Below are 13,795 nucleotides of genomic sequence, written 5' to 3'. Positions count from 1 at the left end.
GATACCAAAATAAGATTAAGTGTGCAAGGACTTTATTTCTCTCTCAAATACTTGTGAGAGAAAATGAGGAAGGATCCAGAGATGCTGGGAGAGCATCAGACTGCCATGTATGTCTGATTCTGAATAAAAAAGGGAGAAAAGGAAAGTTAGGTGGAACTGTTCTAGACTGCTGTACAGTCTAGGAAAATTCAGCAAAGCTGTTGGGAGTCCTCAGGCCCAAGTCTGCTGTCAGTCCTGCATCTCCCAGGAACAAGCCTACCTTAGTGTTCCTGCTGTGCTCAGTCATTGGCTAGGAGTAGCCAGGGAGTAGGTGGGGTGGGAGGGTGGGGCAGAGGGTGGGCAAAGATCCCTAGGAAACGCCCAAGTGTATTTCAGGGTGCAGCAGTTGGAGCCTCTGCTTAGATTACATTCCCTGTAACTGTAGATCTTCAAGGCACATTCTACTAAGGCAGATAGATGAATGAGTGAATTATAAGGTAGATAATAGATACATAGTTAAAATGTGCATATATGATCTCTGCATTTATTGTAATTTGCTTAGCCCTTGAGGAGCAACTGCCTCAACTTCCCTTTTCTCCCTTTACTTCAGGTGTTTTAATCAATAATCTTAAGACCGACAATCTAATCTTCTAAGCCACAAAAGAATGATCAATTTTATTACAAAAAAATTGAAAACTTACAGTTGGTAAATGGCAAAACAAATTGAGAAAGATTTTTTTGCAACATATATGATAAAAAGATTAATTTCTTTAGTGTATGGCAGTTGAGGCAAATGAAAAGTATTAACAACCTATTAGAAAAACGTGTAATGCAGAATAAGCTATAGTACCTTCCTGTGAAGATTAAGTGGTCATTCTCCTTATTACCAGAATGCGGTAAATCTCAGGGCAATCCAAAGTTTTATACACAAACTCGAAAGTCATCACAATTACAAAGTGTTGTTGCAAGACATGGTTCAAAGTAAAATATGCAAAAGATTGTCAGGCAAGCTGCAAGGAGAAAGACAATGCAAATACTTGGTCCCTGATAGTTTAGATATTTGTCCCCTCTGAATATCATGTTGAAATGTGATCTCCAATCTTGGAGGTGGGGCCTGGTGGGAAATGTTTGGGTCATGGAGGGTGGATCCCTCACTAAAGGTTTGGTGCCATCCCCTTGGTGATAAGTGAGATTTTGCTCTATTAGTTCATGCAAGAGCTGGTTGTTTAAAGGAGGCTGGCACCTCCTCCTTTCCCTCTTTTACCATGTTACATGCCTGCTTCCCCCTTGCCTTTCACCATGAATAAAAGCTTCCTGAGACCTCACCAGGAGCTGAGCAGATGCTAGTGCCATGCTTGTGAGCCAAATAAATCTCTTTTCTTTATAAATCACCCAGTCTCAGGTATTCCTTTATAACAGTGCAAAATGGGCTAACACAGTCCCCTTAGAAAATCTTTTAGTTGAAATGAATGACAAATTGGCTATCAATTTGAACAAAGTATCTGCTAAAATAGTCCAGTTCTATTTACTGAACCCATATTTTCCAAGCAAATTTTTGATAAGAGTTATGTTCTTCAGTCAGATTACTCTCCTGGGGAAAGAGGCTCTGACTGGCTGAAATGACATCGTTAACCCTTCAGTTGATACATTTATGGGAATAGAATGTCCTGACACAATCTGTTTCAGTAAGTTTATAAGCTGGAGGCATTTCCCAGTGGTCTGATCACTCATGAATAAGATGACAGTGAAGATATGAACATGCCAAGCTAAAGAAAAACTTCAGACTGGTGGTTACTATACTAAGGTGAGATATTCCAGGAATCCCAGCCCCAGTGAGAATCTGGGCCCCAAGTATTTATGGCTTCTCCAAAGGAGAAGCCATAATTCACTGGCTTCTATTGCACTTATGAAGAGGAAAAAAGCCTGGAGAACGCGCTGTGAATCTCAGGGCTCCCCTTTGCACTTCAGCAATGCTGACACTGTGGAAGCCTCAGGCCCAATCCTCATGAGTTCTGTCCTGAGGTTGAGGCTGAAGATTAGGACAGCAGGGTTCACAAGATTGGTGAATTTTCATCCAGGAGCCTGAACCACTGATTTGGGTATGGGGAGGAAGCAGGAAACAGGAGATGTCTCTGCTCCAGTAAAAGCTAGGACAGGATGAATTTCTTGGAAAAGTTGGAAGGTGAAGGAGTAGAATTATATTCCATCAAAAGAAGGTCAGGGCCCTACAGGAACTCAAACTCACAGTCAATGCTGATGCTCATTGATCTCGTCTTGGCACAGACAAGATACCTTCTACTCTAAGAAGCTGAAATCTGCCTTGTCAGTATTTGACAGGGAGAAGGATACAGGGGAAAGGAGAGTACATGTTGTGGGAGTGGGGAAGGGAACAGATGAAGAGGCAACAGAGGGGAAGGCCAGCAGTTCACAGCTACCACACACCCTCTCTTTTTCCCACTCACATGTCTCTCCTATCAGACAGAGGTACAACTGCTTCTTATCAGAGAATAATCATCTCCCTGGCTCTTCAGGGATAAGAATGATGATAGTTGCACAGACTGATTACAGCAAGAAGGGATGGGAAAGAGAAAACTACTCTAAACCTCTTATTTTTGTTTTAGGGACCACATTCATATAAACTGAAATATGTTTTGAGGTGATTGTGAGAAGATGTGATGGTAATATAAAGGGCTTGCAGGTGCCAATTACCTTGCATGTCTTATAACATCATTGCATGGACTATGAGAAGGGAGTAACTCTGTTTATGGGATCTGTATAGAGATAAAAATTAGGGCCAGTGGTGGCTTACAGGTTCCTGTAGAGGGATGGCTTACTGCAAATAGGAATGTCTGAGCCCTCAAGGATTTGAGAAGATAGAGAGCAGAGTCCTCAAGACTGTTGGAAATGGAGAGGGAGCCCAGAAAACAGAGAGGGAGCCTGGAATCCTGCTCAGACTCAAATCTTCTCAGCTGTCCACCCAGAGGAGTTGCTTTTCCTAATTTGAACAACAGTGCCACCCAGTCAACAAGCTGTGCACCTCTAGTACTTTGCCCAGGCAGGGCTCTTTTCTAATTCACACTAGGATAAATACTAATTGCTCAATCTCAAATCAGCTCAGAATGTGGACAATGGGTTGGGGAAGCCCACTTAAGACCAGCTAGGATTTCATTAGTCTTATGCAGCCTCTGCCTGCACATAGATGTCCTCCTGCAGGTTTTGGGGGGCTCAGGATTCAACATGGCTTAAATTTGAATCAACCATATTTCATTTACTTATAATTGAACTCTTAGGAAGAATGTAGGTGATATGAACATGGGCTTTAAAGATAATCAACCAACCTAGTGTATTAGTGCTACCAACCTCACTAATCCAGTGAGTTTATTATGAAAATGAAATGGAAAAATGAGCTAATGGACCCGAGGCTCATCCAAGGCATCTCTTCATGTGGTTTTATTCTCTCTAGGCCCTACACACAATTCCTTATGACATAATGTAAGACTGGGCTCTCCTAAAAAGGACCTCTCTTAAACAAGAGATTTGTGCTTTGGAGATGGATTCAAGGATCTCACAAATATATAATGACTAACCAAAACTGCAAATATGGACTCTTTAGGAAAGCAACAAATTTTAACATCTTACCCTTAATACATTTGCAGTCAAATTCAGAAAAAAAATTGGGGGCAATGAACAAGACAAAGCAGTAGATGAAGTCCAAATGAGTGGTATTCATTTGTTAATTCAGTAGACATTCACTGAGCATCTATTTTTAGACTATGTACTGTGCCAGATGCTGAAGATACAGAGCATGGTTGAAGAGACAGACAAGCAAGGAAGGCTTCCTCTCAGAAGTAATGACTTCCAGAGGAGATGATGTGGGGGCCTTGATGATTCAACAAGTAAAATCTGGAAAGAGGGCAGGGCAACCTCATGGGTGTGTCTTGGAAGGAAGAGAAAGAAAAGGATAGCCTGCCTGTAAGAGCAGAGAGAACAACAGCTGCCCAGACACCCAGCCGCCTGTCCAACCTTAAGAATGACTCCTGTCACTGGGATCCCCTTTAGGCCATAGTCAAAGCTTATGCAGCCATCATTAATTTAAGAAGAGATTAGCTACTGCTCAACAACTTTCCTGCCAAATTCAGGTGTCATGCCCCTTGGGAGGCCTATGCTATAACTGGTTAATTGCATGTGTGAGTATGTGTTCCACTCTCATATCATTTCCTGCCAAAGAAAAGAAAATGGCACCATGGAGCATTCTAATGTGGGATGTTGACGAATGCATTGGACGCTGCACCATTTACCTCCAAAAGACACCAAGTCCTTGCCCTGGGATGAGCTCTAGGACATTTGGCAACTAAATATAATTGTTATCTAATATAAATCCAATTATTTGAAAATATAGGATGTTAAGAAAATGATTCATGCTGCCAACCTAAATAACAAACACAGAGAGACAGGCTTTCAAAAAAATGATTTTTTTAGAATAGAACATTGCAATGGAAATATGTGTACCGTAGTAAACTACATGCATATTCGGGGAGACAAAGGAAAACAAAGATTGGTAAAGAAAAAATGAGGATGATTTCATAATTGTTTTAAGATACTTATCCTTGGTTACAAGGATCAATAGCAAGTTTGATGCCAGTCCAAGTTTGTACAGGCAGTTGCTGGGCAGATTTTCTTGCAGATGTATTTTCTTTTTTTGTAAGATTGCAATGACTTTTGTCCCAGATTGCTGTTTCTACAGAATCTTTTGTGATAGTTTTTGTTATTGGGCATTAATGCATGAAAACTCTCCTTTTTTTATTTTTTTGAGACAGGTTCTGGCTTTGTCATCCAGGTTTGAGTGTAGTGGTGCGTTCTCAGCTCACTGCAACCTCTGTTTCCTGGGCTCAAGTGATCCTCCCACCTCAGCCTCCTGAGTAGCTGGGACTACAGGTCTGTGCCACTACTCCTGGCTAATTTTTTGTAGAGACAGAGTTTTGCTATGTTTCCTAGGCTGGTCTCAAACTCCTGAGCTCAAGTAATCTGCCTGCCTTGGCCTCCCAAAGTGCTGAGATTACAGGTGTGAGCTGCCGTGCCCAGCAAAACACTCTCTTCATTGCTTTCTCTAGCTCTATTTGTCAAATTTTGTTTTTGTTTTTTTAAAAACATATGTGATTCCATTTTGATTCTGACAAGTTTCATATTTTCCCCATTTGATCACAATCTTTCTCCAAAGCGTCACTATTAAGTCATCCTGTAGTGAGGTTTCGATATTCCTTGGTGCTGGGATAAGCCTTTCCTGGGTTGCTGGTCTGGTCCCACATTGGAGAAAGTGAATGGCAGCAAGAAGTCAGTGTTAAAACTCTTTTGGCCACAATGTGAGCAACAAGAGAGGTTTGAAGGGAGTGGCTCTCAGGCTGATTATGCCTGGAGTCCACTGTTAAGTTCATTTTTGTATTTCATAGGCATTTGTTATCATCTCAAGGTGCTGATCCAGCATTATTCTGTCAGAATAAGAATTGCACTTCTGCAAAATTTAGCAAGTAATGGATGCAAAGTTTAAAAAGAAAAATACAAAGTAAAATTAATAGCAGTATGACAACACCAGTTTGCATATGGCTTTGAGCCATGAACCTAAACTTAAAGGCAACCAATTGAATGAATCAAATGACCATCATCCTGTCAAATGAAAAAGGTGGACATTAAAAGAGTAAGAGTCTCATGACAATATAGAGTCTTATTCTGATATCTTGGGAAAAGCTTTTAACAATATGAAAAAGACAACTTTTCAGCCAGGCGCAGTGGCTCATGCTTGAGCCAAAGTGCTGGGAGGCTGAGGCAGGCGGATCACTTGAGGTCAGGAGTTTGAGACCAGCCTGGCCAACATGGTGAAATCTCATATCTACTAAAAATACAAAAATTAGCCAAGTATGGTAGTGCATGACTGTAATCCCAGGTACTCAGGAGGCTGAGGCAGGAGAATCATTTGAACCCAGGAAGCAGAGGTTGCAGTGAGCCAAGATCATGCCACTGCACTCCAGCCTGGGCAACAGAGCAAGACTCCAACTCAGAAAAAAAAAAAAAAGAAAAGAAAAGAGAAAGCCAACTTATCCTCATTTGCAGTTACTCTTTTCAGTAATTTCATGAAAGAAGGTTGGATTGGAGGAATCCAGACAAATTCAGGATCTAGTGTAGTCTATAGGCAGATAGCAAGAGCTTGAAAAAGCACAGAGCTACAATCCAATAGCAGATGTTTTAGCTCTTTGTTGGAAACATAACCTTTTCTCTCCAAATAGATTACATAGGAATCTCAGATTTAAAAACCTCTTCACGTTAGAAAGCCAAACCAAGGAGATTTTAGATTTTACTAAAATCTAAATTAAAATCTAAATCTAAGATTTAAACTGTTAGGGTTCCTGAGTCTTCTAGGAAGCGATTATTTTTATCTACTTATGGTAAGGCTGGAAACCAGAATGCCTGGGAAGCCAGGCATTCTATGCACATTCTCAAAATGACATTTCTGTCAAAGCTTTGTCAATAAATGTTTCCAATTGTATCCTGCTGTAAAGAGAGAGCAGATTTTCACTGGATGTATGCAAATAACCACATTGCCATAGGAATACTTACAAATAGTTTCCAAATTTTGGAGGAATCAAGTGGAGAGAAAAAGCAAATGCATCTATCTTTGTTCACAAAAGTATACTTTACCAAGTTGCTATAAGCTATAGATAGCTTGAGAGAGAAAGTTTTTTTAAATCTGAAAAATAAAACATTTAAATAAAGGATCAAAAATGCTTTAAATAAAGACCACAAAAGTATTATCTTTATCAGTTATTCAGTCTCACATAATTAATTTTTGTTTTGCTTTATCTTGATTAGTAATTTCATGAACTCATCAGTTTCTTTACTAGAGTTTTGGAAAATTTTTATCTAGTCCATTAATCTTAATGCTATTAAAAACCTATGTTTAAGAGTACTCCTAGAGTCTTTTCTATGAAAAGTAATTTTGGAGTGTAGCTCATTGCAGGTGCTTTTAGAGAAAAATCAAAACAATAACTGGATGACCAAAACTTAAACTAGTCATGATTAAATATCTGACTGAAAGTTCATTATAGCAGTTGACTCTCCAAGATGGCTGAATAGACACAACTCTGGCACACAACACCCAGTGAGAGAGACACAGAAATCCAGAGATCTCCTAGCTCCAGCTGAGGTACCAGATGCATTTCAATGGGTCTGGTCTGAGGGTGAGCAAAGCCCAGACAGGGCAGACCAAGGTGGAAGGAGTGCTGCTTCACCCAGAAAGTGCATCTGACTGGTGAGTTGGAGGCTCCCCCTCTGGCACTCTGATCCAGATACAGCACTTCCCTCAAAGCCTCAGCAATACACAGAACAAGGGATCTTTGCCAGTCAAGCGCCAGGAATTACAAGTGCGGAGTTGAACAATAATCCAGGACCGTGTCCCGGATTGGCACACAGACCTAAACAGATGCACAAGCCAAAAAGCCAGCCGGGAGAGCCTGCGGACCGAGCTATCGGGGTCCACTCCCCCTGCCCAGAGAGAGTGGGAGCTGTAAGTGGACAGACGGAGCAGCTGGGTGAGCCCCTACCCTATGACCAGAGAGAGAGGAAGCTGAAAGGGGGAGATGGTTGGATGTGGCTGGGCAGGTCCCTACCTTCCCCCACAAACCCCAGAGGGCTGAAGCTCTGACTCTACAGGGTTGTGCAGGCAGTGCCACAGTCTGAGCTGAACCCCAAATGACCCAGCCCACTGGAAGAAGGACACAACTCACTATTAGAGGAGTGGGACTAGGCTACATGTTTTAACAAAAAACACAGGAAGCCTGGGTAGCAATGGGACTGCGTTCTTGACCATCCAGCAGCGCCTCCAGGTCAGCGGAAGAGGCAGGCCTAAACCCCCAGTGTAAACAAAAAAGACACAGGAAGCTTGCCTACTAACCTGAAGGAGTCCCTAGAAACCCAGTAGCGCCTCCATAGGCAGACAAGCGATCTTATCAAGCAGCTCCCTGAGACCACAGCCAGGTAAATCCACGAAGATGGGAAAAAAAACAGCACAAAAAAAGATGAAACCATCAAAAACCAGAACACCTCTTCTTCAAGGAATCACAACTCCTCAACAACATGGGAACACGACATGACCGAGAAAGAGTGCGACAAATTGATAGAAACAGGCTTCAGAAGCTGGATAATAACAAACTTTTCTGAGCTAAAGGAACATGTTCTAACTCAATGCAAAGAAACCAAAAACCTTGAAAAAAGATTAGACGAAATGCTGACTAGAATAACCAGCTTAGAGAAGAACATAAACGACTTGATGGAGTTGAAAAACACAGCACGAGAACTACATGAAGCAAACACAAGTTTTAGTAGCCGAATCCATCAAGCAGAAGAAAGGATATCAGAGACTGAAGATCAACTCAATGAAATAAGAAGAGAAGGCAAGACAAGAGAAAAAAGAGTGAAAAGAAATGAACAAAGCCTCATCAATGTCAGCTTTATTCATCCCATTTCATCATTTAAATATCTCCACTCTCCTGGGACATTTCCCTTGACTCTTTCATTTGTCTTTTCTCAGTTTCTTGTGAATCACCCTAATTTTCTCAGCATTTGTAAAGCCCATAAAGGTAAACTAAGGTTACAAATTTGATGAAGTTTCTCTTACTGTTGTTTGATTTTATAGCAGTAAGATTATATGGGGTCCCATGCAAAAGTGTTCCCCTTCAATCTTGGTATTTACTATGACCTGGGTAAGGGCTATATTTAGTGGATAAATAACCTGATCATTATAATGCTAATCCAACATGGCTTGCATATGACGTATATCACTCCTTTATTTGGAAAATTCCATTTGGCATTGTTTTGGATGAAAACAATCCCCCTTCTCAATGTAAACACATTTTGCAGTAGCTTTTATTCAGTCTACCAGGGTACCTATACCTGCTATGTGTCTGGATGATACACAGCTATCTACAGTGTTCAAAAGAGAGCTATGGATTTTACAGCAACTCAAACATGTTCTTCTAATCTGCAGTTTTCAAAGCCAAGGATGCTGCTGCTATGTTAGTCAGTTTCACAATCATTTCAGTAAAGGCTTTACAAAAAATTGATAGTAATGATTCACAAAATGAAACTCTTTCACATTATCCCTTGGTTTCAGTAGTTTCTTAGTTTTACCCTCTCTCTACCTGGACAAACTTCCTAGTGACCAGAGGTTGTAGACATGACGTCTGTTGTCCCAACATAATTTGTCTCTTATTTCTTATTATTTTGCATTTTCTTGCATATGAAATAAGCCAACTCCTTGGGAGCTCAGTCTACTACTTCTAAATTTCATTGATTACTTTTGCCACTAGTAACCGATCACAGTACAGCTATAGTTCCATAACCTGGATGACCAGATAGCCACCCAGAATTAAAGGTTTATCAATCCCTGCCTTCTTATCCTTTCTCTATCCAAATCACGTACTTCAGTGAGTCAGGGTTGATCTAGTGAATCCTGGTCCAGAGGCCAACTGCAAAAGTTATGCAACTGTGAAGTTGGGAGAATAGATCATAAGGCCCCCTCACTTCTGATACCAGTTGCAAGTTTGAAGATCAGCAGAGCACCCTCAGTTTCAGTCATTCACTAGAAAGACTAACGTAACTCACTTAAATCTATTATACTCACAGGCAAATAAAAATCAGCCATGGGAAGAGACACATAGGACAGAATCCAGGAAAGTTACAAAATGTGAAGCTTCTCATGCAGAAGCTTCTTATCCCCATGGAGTAAGGATAGCATTGCTTTCCTGGTATAGGTGCATAATAATACACACAGAATACCAGCAACCAGAGATGTCCATCCAATTCTTGGTGTCTAAAGTCTTTATTGGGACTCATCACGTCGGCATGCTTGGCCTCCCATTGGCTGATGTCAGTTTCCAGCCCCCCAGGAGGTCAACTAACACACTGTGAGGTAAAGCTCTCACCCTAAATCACATTGTTGGTAGGGCTCAAAGCCCCCACCATAAATCACGATGTTACTGTCTGGCTCACCCAAGGCCCCAAGGCAAACAAAGCCACTCCTACCAGGCAGGACATTCCAAGGGCTTGCAGGCCACCTCCTAGAATCAAAGGAAAAAAAGACAAGGTTAAATTCTTTACTACATAGCAGTTCTCAAGTATTATTAAAAAACAGCCAGAAAAACTGCAGAACACAATTTAACAGTATTTTCCTCTTTTTTTCACACAAGCTTATGGCCAAGTGAAGGGTCCAAACTATGGCCTGGGTACAACATGTGGCTCATTCTGGGAACCTGACTTTGATAAGAAGACGAAGAGCTTTGTGAATTGAAGTAAATCACATGAGAATCACTGACCTGGCCTAGAAAAGTTTGGATTTCTGTGAAAGAGTATTCCACCACTCCTAAAACAATCTGCATTCGGCTGCAGTTTCCCACTTTTCACATAGGAGAGCAAGCTTTCTCTTGTTTGAACAACCATCAAGAACTGGAATATTATCTCATTTCAGGTAAAAATGGTATTCATGTGTGCTTATCACAAATTCAGTATTCAGGATTCAGTATTTGCACAGTAGAAAAGTAAGCATAAGTTTTAGATGAAAGACATAAATTTTACTATTTACTTTTAACTTCAAAAATATTACTTTCTATGCACATATGGACCTATAAAAGAGATCAAGAAACTAATACATGTGTGTAATAAATTTATAACTTCTAGGCCTTTATTTTTAATGTTACTCAATGAGAAACTTTCTTTTCAAAGTCTTAATAAAATAATGTTTTACACTATATTTTTATTTATATTTCTTTGGCTTGTGATTGTTTTGCTATTCAATACTGGCAAAACTTTTTATATAGTAAATAACATTAATTAAAATGAATCTATAACTCTTATTTAAATAAATCTATCAAGATGACCTTTCAAAAATTCAGCTCCTCTTGGTTTAAGTCAGTTATTTAAGGGAAATGTCTTATGTTTGCGTTAAGAATTTTTTAAATTTTTGAAAAGGAAATAAAGAGATTAATTTCAAGAACCGTTAACCAATCTTTAGTTACCTGATTCTATTCAAGACAAATAGGCTAAAAAAGTCTGTTCACTTTAAATAGGAGAAATAACTACTCTTGCATATATCATATGCCATGTTCCATACCTTATCAACATGTCTTACACTATGAATAAAACTTTGAAGTCTACTTGGATACGATTTTTGGAAAATCAGGTAGGAATTTATTAGAGGAAAAAAGTGAAGTCTCATCACCTACATTACTGACTTGCAGTAGAGGAGATATCCTTTGTAGGGCGGAGGGTAGGCGGCCCACACAAAAAGAGTAGGCTGATAGATTGGCTGCAGTAAATAGATCCACTGAAAAATATCAGTCCCTATAAAAAACTACACTGACAAATAATGGTGGGTTATTACATCCGTTGCTTACTGTCATAACAATGATCCATAGCTTTAGATATAATTGTGTTTACGCAGGGATTCCTGGAGACCTGAAAATTAACTCAAGCATTCCTTCAAAGTAGAAGATTGAGAATGGATTAGCACGTACTGCCACTGTGTCAGTATGACTTGGGTTTCTGTGCTTTCACATCTGCTCACGTTCTGATCCCCAAGGACTGTGATAAGCAAAGGTCTACTGACCACTGATCCCAGGCTACTCAAAAGGGAGGATCCATTATGACATCATTTTGCACAAGTAGAGCACTAGTGCATAGCTGGGTATCAGCTTCACTGCAGGACTGAAACATGACTGCTAGCTCCCTGTATTCTTATGAGCGCCTTCCATCAAAAAGCTCAGAATTGCTCTTAAATGAGGTAAATATACTATGTGCTGATTCAAAAATATCTGAGACATATTAACAGGAAGAACAACTTATCAAATGGAATATAGTGTGTAAATGCATTTATGTAAACACATTAAGCTATATAGGTACTGTCATTCATCACTTAGCCACCAGGAAAATTTTGAGAAACCTGTTGTTAGGGAATTTCTTTGTACAAACATCAGAGTGTATTTATACTAACCTAGATACATAGGCTACTACACTCCTAGACTATATGGTATAGTCTATTTGTCCTAGGCTACAAACTATACAGCATGTTACTTTACTGATTACTATAGGCAACTGTAACACAAATCACTAGACAATGGGAATTTTTCAGCTTCATTGTATATGTGGCCCATCATTGACAGAAATGTTGCTGTATGTGGGCTGACTGTAATTGAGTTTCTAGTGATTATGTATTCCAAGACATAGAGGTGAAGTTAAAGATTTTAATACTGTAATATTAATTATAATAAGAAACATTTATTTTGGTCTTCTTCCCTGGTCACAGGTTGAACAGAAGTCATGAAACCTTTGCAATTTCCCAATTGATAAAAGTGCTAGGAGCGTATTTTGTTCTAATGAGGTGACTCTTGCTGGGTTCCTTAATGAGGGCTGGCCACTAAGAAGATCAAGGCATGATTAGAAGCTTGGAACCTTTAATCTCATCCCCCATCATCAGGTAGGGCAGAGGAACTAGAGATTGATCATTCTTATGTGATAAAGCCACCAAAAAAATCTCCAAAAGGCAGGATTCAGAGAGGATCCAGGTTGGTGAAAACATCCTATGAGCAAGGAGGGGGTGCACTCCAACTCCGTGGGGACAGAAATTCTGTATTCAGGACACTTCCAGACCTCCCTTTATATATCTCTTCATCTGGCTGTTTATCTCTGTCATTTATAATATCCTTAATAATAAACTGGTAGACGTCTTTCCCTGAGTTCTGTGAGCCATCATAGCCAATTATCAAAAACTTGATAAGAAGGGAGTCATGGGAACCCTCCATTTGTAGCCAAGGCTGATGGATATGTGGGTAACCTGGGGATTTGCTGCTTGCAATTGGCATCTGGAGTGGGGACAGTTTTGTGGGACTGAGCCCTTAACCTGTGACATCTGCACAAATATGACAATTGGCGTCACGATTGAATTATAGGATGCCAAGCTGGTGTCCAGAGAGTAGGAAAATTGGTTGGTATCAGGAAAACCCCCACACATTTGGTCACAGAAGTGCTGAAAGTGTTGAATGTTATAGAGAAAACCTTTGCTTTCCTCTTTAAGGTAAACTGGTGAGAGAACAGAAGGAAAAAAATTGCTTCTTTAAAAGTGATAGAAAGGAAAGGAATTTAAAAAACCCTGCAAAATATAGCAAATGGGATGACAGCTGCTGTATACAAAATGACAAAATTAACAAAGTAACATACCCATTATGTGTACAGAAATTTGCAGTTATCAAAACTTTCATATATAATGCATGTTTGTGTGTGTATGTACATATATATAATGTAGATTACATAAATTTGTTTGCAAGTTCTCTTCCTGAAGCTAGAACCAACTGATTCTTTCCTGGGGCAAGAACACTGAGTTATAGCTTCAAGACCTGAGTCATATTACTATTTGTTCTGAATTTAAAAGTTAAAAAGTCAAACAAATTTGCAAGACTAGGTTCTAATGACAGTTACTTTGTCAAGGATGCAAACCACTTTTCCTTTCAAAAGCATTTGTGGACTTAAAGCTGTGAAAACCAGATAAAGGTAGGCATACTTTGGAAAGAAACTGCTTGGTATAGAGGGATTGATTGTTTCTACACACCTAAGCCTGACTCCAAAACTGGCGATGGAAGCCTATATCTTGCTAACAGGACTTAGACATGCAGTACTTGAGAAAGAACAGGTATATCCTCTACCAAGGTGTTTGGAATGGAGACCAAAAAAATGATAGGAACAAAAAGGTGTTCAACCCAACCCAGGCTGAGACTGGGGA

At 39.9% G+C, this 13,795-nt stretch overlaps 1 long non-coding RNA gene across 1 annotated transcript; it reads left to right on the top strand.

Moving 5' to 3' along the window:
• The first annotated feature begins 8,415 nt into the window (after nt 1–8,415).
• LOC116541371 lies at nt 8,416–13,206 on the top strand. Its single transcript, XR_004264810.1, has 2 exons — nt 8,416–10,492; nt 11,465–13,206. It is a non-coding gene; the product is annotated as an uncharacterized LOC116541371 (long non-coding RNA).
• Nucleotides 13,207–13,795: the final 589 nt, after the last annotated feature.

Source organism: Sapajus apella, unplaced genomic scaffold, assembly GCF_009761245.1.
Source record: "Sapajus apella isolate SASKATOON/1434 unplaced genomic scaffold, GSC_monkey_1.0 scaffold151, whole genome shotgun sequence".
In the NCBI taxonomy this organism is placed as follows: domain Eukaryota; kingdom Metazoa; phylum Chordata; class Mammalia; order Primates; family Cebidae; genus Sapajus; species Sapajus apella.
The sequence above is the reverse complement of the archived record's forward strand: the minus strand, read 5'-3'. Positions and strand labels throughout refer to the sequence as shown.